Genomic DNA, 10,324 nt, shown 5'->3' on the forward strand with positions numbered 1-10,324 from the left:
CCCCATTCCCCATTCCCCAATTCCCCATTCCCATCCATCCCCATTCCCATCCCCATTCCCATTCCCATCCCCATTTCCCCATCCCCATCCCCATTCCCCATTCCCCATCCCCATTCCCCATCCCCATTCCCCCATTCCCCATTCCCCATTCCCAATCCCCATTCCCCATTCCCCCATTCCCCATTCCCCCATTCCCTCCCCATCCCACTCCCATCCCGGTTCCCATCCCCGTCCCTGTTCCCATTCCCATTCCCCACCCCAAACCCTCCATTCCCCCTATCCCGGTTCCCATTCCCGTTCCCCTATCCCGGTTCCCATTCCCATTCCCCTATCCCGGTTCCCATTCCCGTTCCCCTATCCCGGTTCCCATTCCCATTCCCCTATCCCGGTTCCCATTCCCGTTCCCCTATCCCGGTTCCCATTCCCATTCCCCTATCCCGGTTCCATTCCCATTCCCCTATCCCGGTTCCCATTCCCGTTCCCCTATCCCGGTTCCCATTCCCATTCCCCTATCCCGGTTCCCATTCCCGTTCCCCTATCCCGGTTCCCATTCCGTTCCCCATGCCGTTCCCGTTCCCCGCACGCCTGGCCGCGCTGCCCGGGGCTGTCAGAGCCGCCCCCGCCCCGGCTCCCCCCGCGCTGCCGCCGCCGCCGTTCATCGGCTCCCCCGTTCATCGGCTCCGTGTTGCGGCGCGGGTCGCGCTCCGGTCAGCCCTGCCTGATCCGGGCCCCGCTCCCCCCGGAGCGCCGCTCCCGCCGGCTGCCGTCAGCTCCGCTCAGCCTCCCGCGCTCCCCCGAACACGTGAATGCACCGCGGCCGGGGACCGGGCCCGCCGCCGCTCCTCCCGCTCCTGCTGCTGCTGCTCCCCGGCACCGGCACCGGCACCGGGTCCGTTTCTGCTGCTGCTCCCCGGCACCGGGACCAGGACCGGGTCCGTTTCTGCTGCTGATCCCCGGGACCGGCTCTGCCCCCGGACGGGCCCCGTTCCTGCTGCTCCCCGGGACCGGCTCTGCCCCCGGACGGGCCCGGTTCCTGCTGCTCCCCGGACCGGCTCTGCCTCCCTGGGACAGTTTCTGCTGTTCCCCGGCACCAGCCCTACCCTCCACCTCCCCCGAACCAGCCACTCTGTTCCTCGGGACCGGCTCCGCTCCTGCTGCTCCCCGGGACCGGCCCCACTGCTCCCCCGGGACCGGCCCCGCTCCTGCTGCTCCCCGGGACGGCCCCGCTCCTGCTGCTCCCCGGGACCGGCCCCGCTCCTGCTGCTCCCCGGGACCGGCCTCTCTCCTCCCTGCTTCCCGGGACCGGCCCCGCTCCTGCTGCTCCCCGACACCAGCGCTGCTGCTGCCCCCGGGACCGGCCCCTCTCCTCCCCGGGACCGGCTCTGCCTCCCGGGACCGGCTCCACCTTCCCCAAACCAACCCCTCTGTTCTCCGGGACCGGTCCGCTGCTGCTGCTGCCGGGGACCGCCCCGCTGCCCCCCGGGACCGATTCTGCTGCTCCCGGGAGCGGCTCTGCCTCCCCGGGACCGGCCCAGATGCTCCCCTGAACCAGCCCCGCTGCTGCCCCGGACCGGTTCTGTCTCCCGGCACCGGCCCCGCTGCTGCCCCGGACCGGTTCTGTCTCCCGGGACCGGCCCCGCTGCTGCCCCGGGACGGGCGGGGGAGCAATTGGGAAAAGGGGGAGCGATGGGGAAAAGGGGGAGATCAATGGGAAAAGGGTGGGGAGAACTCGGGAATGATGAGGGAGCAGTCAGGAAAGGTGGGAGATCAATCGGGAAAAGAGCGGGGAGATGAATCGGGAAAAGGGGGAGCAATCGGAAATGATGAGGGATCAATCAGGAAAGGTGGGAGATCAATCGGGAAAAGAGGGGGGAGATGAATCGGGGAAAAGGTGGGGGAGAACTCGGGAATGATGAGGGATCAATGAGGAAAGGGGGGAAGATCAATCGGGAAAAGAGGGGGGAGATGAATCAGGAAAAGGGGGAGCAATCGGGAATGATGAGGGATCAATCAGGAAAGGTGGGAGATCAATCGGGAAAAGAGGGGGGAGATGAAATCAGGAAAAGGGGGGAGCAATCGGGAATGATGGGGGAGCAGTCAGGAAAGGTGTGGGGATCAATCAGGAAAGGTGGGAAGATCAATCGGGAAAAGAGGCGGGAGATCAATCGGGAAAAGGGGGGAGCAATCGGGAATGATGGGGGAGCAGTCAGGAAAGGTGGGGGGATCAATAAGGAAAAGGGGGGGGATCAATCGGGAAAAGAGGAGATGATCAAGAGGGATGGGGGGGATCGATCGGGAAGGACGGGGAAAGGTCTGGGAGGATGGGGGCATCGATTGGAAAAGGGAGGGATCAATCAGGAAAATCAATCAGGAAAAGGCAGGGGAGCAATTGGGGATGATGGGGATCAATCGGGAAAAGTGGATCAATCGGGAAAAGTGGATCAATCAGGAAGGGTGAGGGGATCAGTCAGGAAAAGGTGGGAAAATCAATCGGGAAAAGAGGGGGAGCAGTCAGGAAAGGTCGGGGGACCGATCAGGAAAAGGTGGGAAAATCAATCAGGAAAAGGTGGGGGAGCAATTGGGGATGACGGGGATCAATTGGGAAAAGGGGGGGCAATCAAGGAGGATTGGGGGATCAATAAGGGAACAATGGGGGTGATCAATCAGCAAAGGTGGGAAAATCAATCGGGAAAAAGTGGGGGAGCAATCGGAAATGGGGGATCAGTCAAGGAGGGGGAGGATCAATCAGGAAACGGGGTTCAATCGGAAAAGATGAGGGGATCAGTCAGGAATGGGGGGGGATCGATCAGGAATGGGGGATCAATTGGGAAAGGTGGGAAAATCAATCGAGAAAAGTGGGGGAGCAATTGGGAAAGGTCAGGGTGTCAATCAGGGTGGAGGGGATCGATCAGGATGGGGGGGATCGATCAGGAAAGGTGGGGGGATCAATCAGGAAAAGGGGGACGATCAGGAAGGATGGGGGATCAATCAGAAGGATTTGGGATCGATCAGGAAGGATTGGGGAATCGATCAGGATGGGGGAATCGATCAGGAAGGATTTGGGATCAATCAGGAAGGATTTGGGATCGATCAGGAAGGATTTGGGATCGATCAGGAAGGATTGGGGAATCGATCAGGATGGGGGGGATCGATCAGGAAAGATGGGGGGATCGATCAGGATGGGGGGGGGATCGATCAGGATGGGGACATCGATCAGGAAAGGTGGGGGATCAATCAGGAAAAGGGGGGCGATCAGGAAGGATTGGGGTTTGATCAGGAAGGATTTGGGATCGATCAGGAAGGATTGGGGAATCGATCAGGATGGGGGGAATCGATCAGGAATGATTTGGGATCAATCAGGATGGGGGGAATCGATCAGGGATCAGGAAGGATTTGGGATCGATCAGGAAGGATTGGGGAATCGATCAGGATGGGGGAATCGATCAGGAATGATTTGGGATCGATCAGGAAGGATTTGGGATCGATCAGGGATCAGGAAGGATTTGGGATGGATCAGGAAGGATTGGGGGGCTCCCACTGCCCGCACCCCCCGGGATGGGGCCCGGTGTCCCCACAGACCCCAAAGGGCAGAGGGGACACGGAGCGGCCGCATCTCCCCCAGGAGGGGTTTGGGGGCACCCCTGGGTCTGCTCCGGCCCCTGCACCCCCGGGTGTCCCCAGAATGGTTTTGGGGTGACAAAGGGTGGCGGGAGCGGATCCCCAGTGTGGGATGGTGCTGTGGATTTGGGGACTGGGAAAGGGGGCCGGGGTTACCCCTGGATTTGGGGTCTGTGAGGAGGGGCCGGGGTTACCCCTGGATTTGGGGTCTGGGAAAATCCGGGGTTACCCCTGGATTTGGGGTCTGGGAAAGGGGGCTGGGGTTACCCCTGGATTTGGGGTCTGGAAAAGGGCCCAGGGTTACCCCTGGATTTGGGGTGCCCCCATCCCCTGCTCCATCTCCTCCCTGTCCCCGTCCCTCGTGGGGTGCCCAGGACACCCCGCCTGTCCCCAGGGGGGATTCGGGGGTCCCGTTTCCCCTCGGGTGGGATTCTGGGGACCCCATCTCTCCTCAGTCCGCGTTTGGGGTTCCATTCACCCTCAGCCAGGATTTGGGGGTCCTGGGGGGGATTCAGGGGTCCCATCTTCCCTCAGAGGAGATTTGGGGGTCCTGTGTCCTCCTGACCATGGTTTTGGGGTCCCCTGTCCCCTTGTCATGGCTTTGGGGGTCCCGTCAGACGGGTTTTGGGGTCCCCTGTACCCTCAGTCGGGTTTTGGGGTCCTCTCTGCCCTCGGTGCTCCTGCTGGGGCTCCTTCCCAGCTCCTGGGGAGCACTGGGAGACTCCCAGTCCATCCCAGTCCATCCCAGTCCATCCCAGTCCATCCCAGTCCATCCCAGTCCATCCCAGTTCATCCCAGTCCGTCCCAGTCCCTCCCAGTCCCTCCCAGTCCCTCCCAGTCCGTCCCAGTGCAACCCCGCCACCCCTGCCTGTCCCTGCCACCAACCCGGGTGACATTGAGGCACTGCCACCAGCCCGGGTGACACCGAGGCAGTGCCACCAACCCGAGTGACACCGTGGCAGTTCCACCAGCCCGGGTGGCGCCAGGGCGGTGCCACCAGCCCGAGTGACGCCGTGGCGGTGCCACCCGCGGTCCCCAAGTCCCTCCCCAGAGCCCATTATCTCATTTCCAGCCCCGGCCCCGAAGTAGGTCAGGCGTGCGACACCGCGGCCGCCTCGCGGGTGACCCCAGGGGACAATCCCGGCCGTGCCACCTCCCCCGTGCCCCCCTCCCGCGGCACGGGCGGGGCGGTGCCATGGCCGCGTGTCCCGTTCTGCGGGCGGAATGGGGAAACTGAGGCACGGCCAGGGCGGAGCTGCCCCGGGGGATCCCCGCCCCCTGCCCCGCTCATTAACGACATCAATTAGCGATGGAGCGATCGGCTTTAACGAGCGGCGCCCCCCGGCTGCTCCCTCCGCCCCATGGGAGCCCCAGGGAGCGGCCCCGCGGCCCCACCGGGGGTGACAGGGACCCCTCGGGGCTGGCCCTGGCCCTGTCCCTGCCCCTGTCCCTGTCCCTGCCCCTGTCCCTGCTCTTGTCCCTGTCCCTGCTCTTGTCCCTGTCCCTGTCCCTGTCCCTGCTCTTGTCCCTGTCCCTGTCCCTGTCCCTGCCCCTGTCCCTGTCACTGCTCTTGTCCCTGTCCCTGTCCCCCTGGACACGTCCATAGCCCCTTTCCCACCCCCACTGCTGGTTCTATCCCTGTCCCTGTCCCTGTCCCTGTCCCTGTCCCTGTCCCCATGCCTGTCCCTCTCCATCAATCTCCCTGTTCCCACCCTCATCCTCAACCCTGCCCCGTTCCCCTCTCCATCCCTGTCCCCCATCACCAGTCCCTGTCCCCATTCCCTGTCCCTGTCCCCATTCCCTGTCCCCAGTCCCCATCCCCATTCCCTGTCCCCATCCCCATTCCCGTCCCCATTCCCGTCCCCATTCCCATTCCCATTCCCTGTCCCCATTCCCTGTCCCCATCCCTGTCCCCATTCCCGTCCCCATCCCTGACCAGCACGGCGGCTCCATGGCTGGACACCGGTGACATTCCCGGTGGGAAAGGTCACAGCCACATCCCGGCGCTTGTCCCCAGCCCTCAGAGCCGAGGCTGCTCCGTGACAGCTCCCGGGACAGGCCGGAGCCACCCGGTGTCCCCAGTGCCACCAGTGTCCCCAGTGCCACCACCCCAGCGCGACTCGGCCCCAACAGTGTCACCTCCCAGCCCCTTCCCGATCCCCTCGGGAATTCACCTCCTCTGGAATTCACCTCCTGTCCCCTCCGCGGTGTCCAGCTGAAAGGTGGCAGAGCCGGAGCGCGAATGTCACCGACATTGTCCCTGCCCGGATCCCTGGGACGGGGAGTGGGGTGGAGCGAGCGAGGGAGGGAGGGAGGGAGGGATGGAAGGAGGGACGGAGAGATGGACAGAGGGATGGAGGGAGGGATGGAGGGGTGGGGAGTGGGAAAATGGAGGGAGGGAGGGATGGAGGGAGGGAGGGAGGGAGGGAGGGATGGAGAGACGGAAGGAGGGATGGAGAGATGGACAGAGGGATGGAGGGACGGATGGAGGGGTGGGGAGTGCGAAAATGGAGGAAGGGAGGGATGGAGAGATGGAAGGAGGGATGAAGGGACAAAAGGATGGAGGGATGAAGGAGCAAATGCTGGGATGGATGGAGGCACACGAGGAAGGAAGGAAGGAGGGACGGATGGACAGAAGGATGATGGATGGATGGATGGATGGATGGATGGATGGATGGATGGATGGATGGATGGATGGGTGGACGGACAATCAGACAAATGGACGGACTCTGGGAATGGGACAGAAGGCAGCACCCAGGGCACAGCTGGGATCTCCGGGAACGCAGCGGGATTCTGGAGCCACAAGAAGGTGACCGGACACAGGGAAGGACACACGGACAGACCCCGCTTCCCTGCATCCCAGCTCTCCCGGCTGATCCCTTATCCCAGTACCGGTGGCGTGGATGGGATCCTGTGTGGTCTATTTGGGATGGGGACGGGTGTGGGATCATCCATTTGGGATGGGAACGAGCACAGGATCATCCATTTGGGATGGGGATGAGCGCAGGATCATCCATTTGGGATGGGGATGGGTGTGGGATCATCCATTTGGGATGGGGATGGGTGTGGGATCATCCATTTGGGATGGGAACGAGCACAGGATCATCCATTTGGGATGGAGATGGGGATGGGCACAGGATCATCCATTTGGGATGGGGACGGGCACAGGATCATCCATTTGGGATGGGGACGGGCACAGGATCATCCATTTGGGATGGAGACGGGCACAGGATCATCCATTTGGGATGGAGATGGGCACAGGATCATCCATTTGGGATGAAAATGGGTGTGGGATCATCCATTTGGGATGGGGATGGGGATGGGTGTGGGATCATCCATTTGGGATGAAAATGGGTGTGGGATCATCCATTTGGGATGGAGACGGGCACAGGATCATCCATTTGGGATGAAAATGGGTGTGGGATCATCCATTTGGGATGGGAACGAGCACAGGATCATCCCTTTGGGATGGGAACGAGCACAGGATCATCCCTTTGGGATGGAGACGGGCACAGGATCATCCATTTGGGATGGAGATGGGGATGGGTGTGGGATCATCCATTTGGGATGGGAACGAGCACAGGATCATCCATTTGGGATGGGAACGAGCACAGGATCATCCATTTGGGATGGGGATGGGCACAGGATCATCCATTTGGGATGGAGACGGGCACAGGATCATCCATTTGGGATGGGAACGAGCACAGGATCATCCCTTTGGGATGGACACGGGCACAGGATCATCCATTTGGGATGGAGATGGGCACAGGATCATCCATTTGGGATGGGGATGGGGATGGGTGTGGGATCATCCCTTTGGGATGGAGATGGGCACAGGATCATCCATTTGGGATGGGATCACCTGCTGGGATGGGCACCCCAAATCCAACGGCAGCAGCTGCCTGCCCATGGAGCAGCCGCCCGCCCCGCCCCATTCCCCCACCGCCCCATTCCCGTTTCTCCACTCACCATCCTCCTCCTCCGGCCGGGATGTCACCGAAACGTCCCCGAGACGTCCCTGGGATGTCCCCGGTGCCGCTCCAACCTCGGCTCAGCAGCCGGGGATGGGTCCAGAGCCCGGAATTCAACCCAGCCCCCCGAAATCAGCGCTTCCCCCGGAGCAGAGCCTGGGCCTCCTTCCCTCCTTTCCCAGCCAGATCTGCCGGGTATGCTCCGCGGGTGGAGCTCGGGATGGCGGAGGGGGCTCGGCCCGGCTTTGGGGGGCTCTGTCCGGCTTTGGGGGGCTCGGCCCGGCTTTGGGGGGCTCGGCCCGGCTTTGGGGGTCTCGGCCCTGGTCCCCTCGTCCCGTCTCGGTCCCGCTGCCCTCGCTGTCCCTCCGTGCTCCGCCATTCCCGGGCTCTGCTGGCACCGGGCTGTCCCTGGAGCGTTCCCGGCTCCCGCGCCCCATTCCCGGTGTGGGTCCCGCCGCTTGTTTGCCCCGAGCCCCCCAAACCTCCGTGTCCCGTCCTGCCGGTGCCAGCCGATCCCGGACGGGAGAAGCCACCGCCCCCAGGCTGGGGACAGCTCAGGGGACAGCGGGGTCCCTCCTGTCCTGGTCCCCGAGCTGATGGCGGGATGCGATCGGGGCACTGCCGAGGGTGGCAGCGGGGACAGCGCTGTCCCCAGGCCGCGGCCTCGCGGGTCTCACCGGCACTCCCGGCTCCGCTCCAACTTTGCCCCAAGTTGAGACAAAAGGCGCCCGTCGCCTGTCCCCGCTGTCCCCAGACAGGCTGGTGCCACCGGGGCTAATGAGGGCACGGGGCGGTGGGCGCGGGGCTGCTCACGGGCACTCCCCGCATTAACCCTTCCCCTGCCGCGCCCCCGCCCTGGGGGCAGCCGGGCTCGCTCCTCCCGCGGGGCCCGGGAGCCCCAGCACGGAAAATGGGGACAGTCCCGAGGGTCCCCCTGGGAAATGGGGACAGTCCCGAGGGTCTGCCTGGGAAATGGGGACAGTCCCGAGGGTCTGCACGGAAAATGGGGACAGTCCCGAGGGTCTGCACGGAAAATGGGGACAGTCCCGAGGGTCCCCCTGGGAAATGGGGACAGTCCCGAGGGTCTGCCTGGAAAATGGGGACAGTCCCGAGGGTAATGGGGACAGTCCCGAGGGTCCCCCTGGGAAATGGGGACAGTCCCGAGGGTCCCCCTGGAAAATGGGGACAGTCCCGAGGGTCTGGGAAAATGGGGACAGTCCCGAGGGTCCCCCTGGGAAATGGGGACAGTCCCGAGGGTCTGGGAAAATGGGGACAGTCCCGAGGGTCCCCCTGGGAAATGGGGACAGTCCCGAGGGTCCCCCTGGAAAATGGGGACAGTCCCGAGGGTAATGGGGACAGTCCCGAGGGTGCGCCTGGGAAATGGGGACAGTCCCGAGGGTCAGCCTGGAAAATGGGGACAGTCCCGAGGGTCCCCCTGGGAAATGGGGACAGTCCCGAGGGTCTGCATGGAAAATGGGGACAGTCCCGAGGGTCCCCCTGGGAAATGGGGACAGTCCCGAGGGTCCGTGTGGGAAATGGGGACAGTCCCGAGGGTCCGCATGGAAAATGGGGACAGTCCCGACGGTCTGCCTGGAAAATGGGGACAGTCCCGAGGGTCCGTGTGGGAAATGGGGACAGTCCCGAGGGTCTGGGAAAATGGGGACAGTCCTGAGGGTCTGGGAAAATGGGGACAGTCCCGAGGGTCGGCCTGAAAAATGGGGACAGTCCCGAGGGTCCGTGTGGGAAATGGGGACAGTCCCGAGGGTCCCCCTGGAAAATGGGGACAGTCCCGAGGGGCCGCCTGGAAAATGGGGACAGTCCCGAGGGTCCCCCTGGAAAATGGGGACAGTCCCGAGGGTCCGCATCCTTGGGGTGGTCACAGCTGCCAGGAGGAGGTGACACACGGTAAGGAGACTCCGCCACACCCTAGTGAAGGGCTGGGGGACACGACATGATCCCAGTCCTGGGATGGCTGAGTCACCATCCCGGCTATGTCCCTGTCCCTGCTGCGCCATTTTGTCCCCGTCCCAGTGTCCCAGGACCACAGAGCACCTGACAGTGGCAACGTGGCCATGCCAGATGTGGGATGTGGGATGTGGGAAGTGGGATTTGGGATTTGGGATTTGGGATTTGGGATTTGGGATTTGGCATGGCCTGGCTGGTGCTGTCAGGTGGGAAGGGGGTCCTGACCATGCTGGGCCACCTGTCCCCTCCACTGGTCTCTGGGCCATTGTCCCAAGCTGGTTGCAGTTGTCGCTGCTCCTCCTGCCCGTTCCTCATTGCTACCATCTCTTTCCATTTGGGTGTGCCCATCCATCCATCCATCCATCATCCATCCATCCATCATCCATCCATCCATCCATCCATCCATCCATCCATCCATCCATCCATCCATCCATCATCCATCCATCCATCATCCATCCATCATCCATCCATCATCCATCCATCATCCATCCATCCATCCGTCCATCCATCCATCCATCCATCCATCCATCCATCATCCATCCATCCATCCATCCATCCATCCATCCATCCATCATCCATCCATCCATCCATCCATCCATCCATCCATCCATCCATCCATCATCCATCCATCCATCCATCCATCCATCCATCCATCCATCCATCCATCCATCCATCATCCATCATCCATCATCCATCCATCCATCCATCATCCCTCCATCATCCCTCCATCCATCCATCATCCATCCATCCATCCATCCATCCATCCATCC

The sequence above is a fragment of the Melospiza melodia genome, chromosome 5, assembly GCF_035770615.1.
Source record: "Melospiza melodia melodia isolate bMelMel2 chromosome 5, bMelMel2.pri, whole genome shotgun sequence".
In the NCBI taxonomy this organism is placed as follows: Eukaryota; Metazoa; Chordata; class Aves; order Passeriformes; family Passerellidae; genus Melospiza; species Melospiza melodia.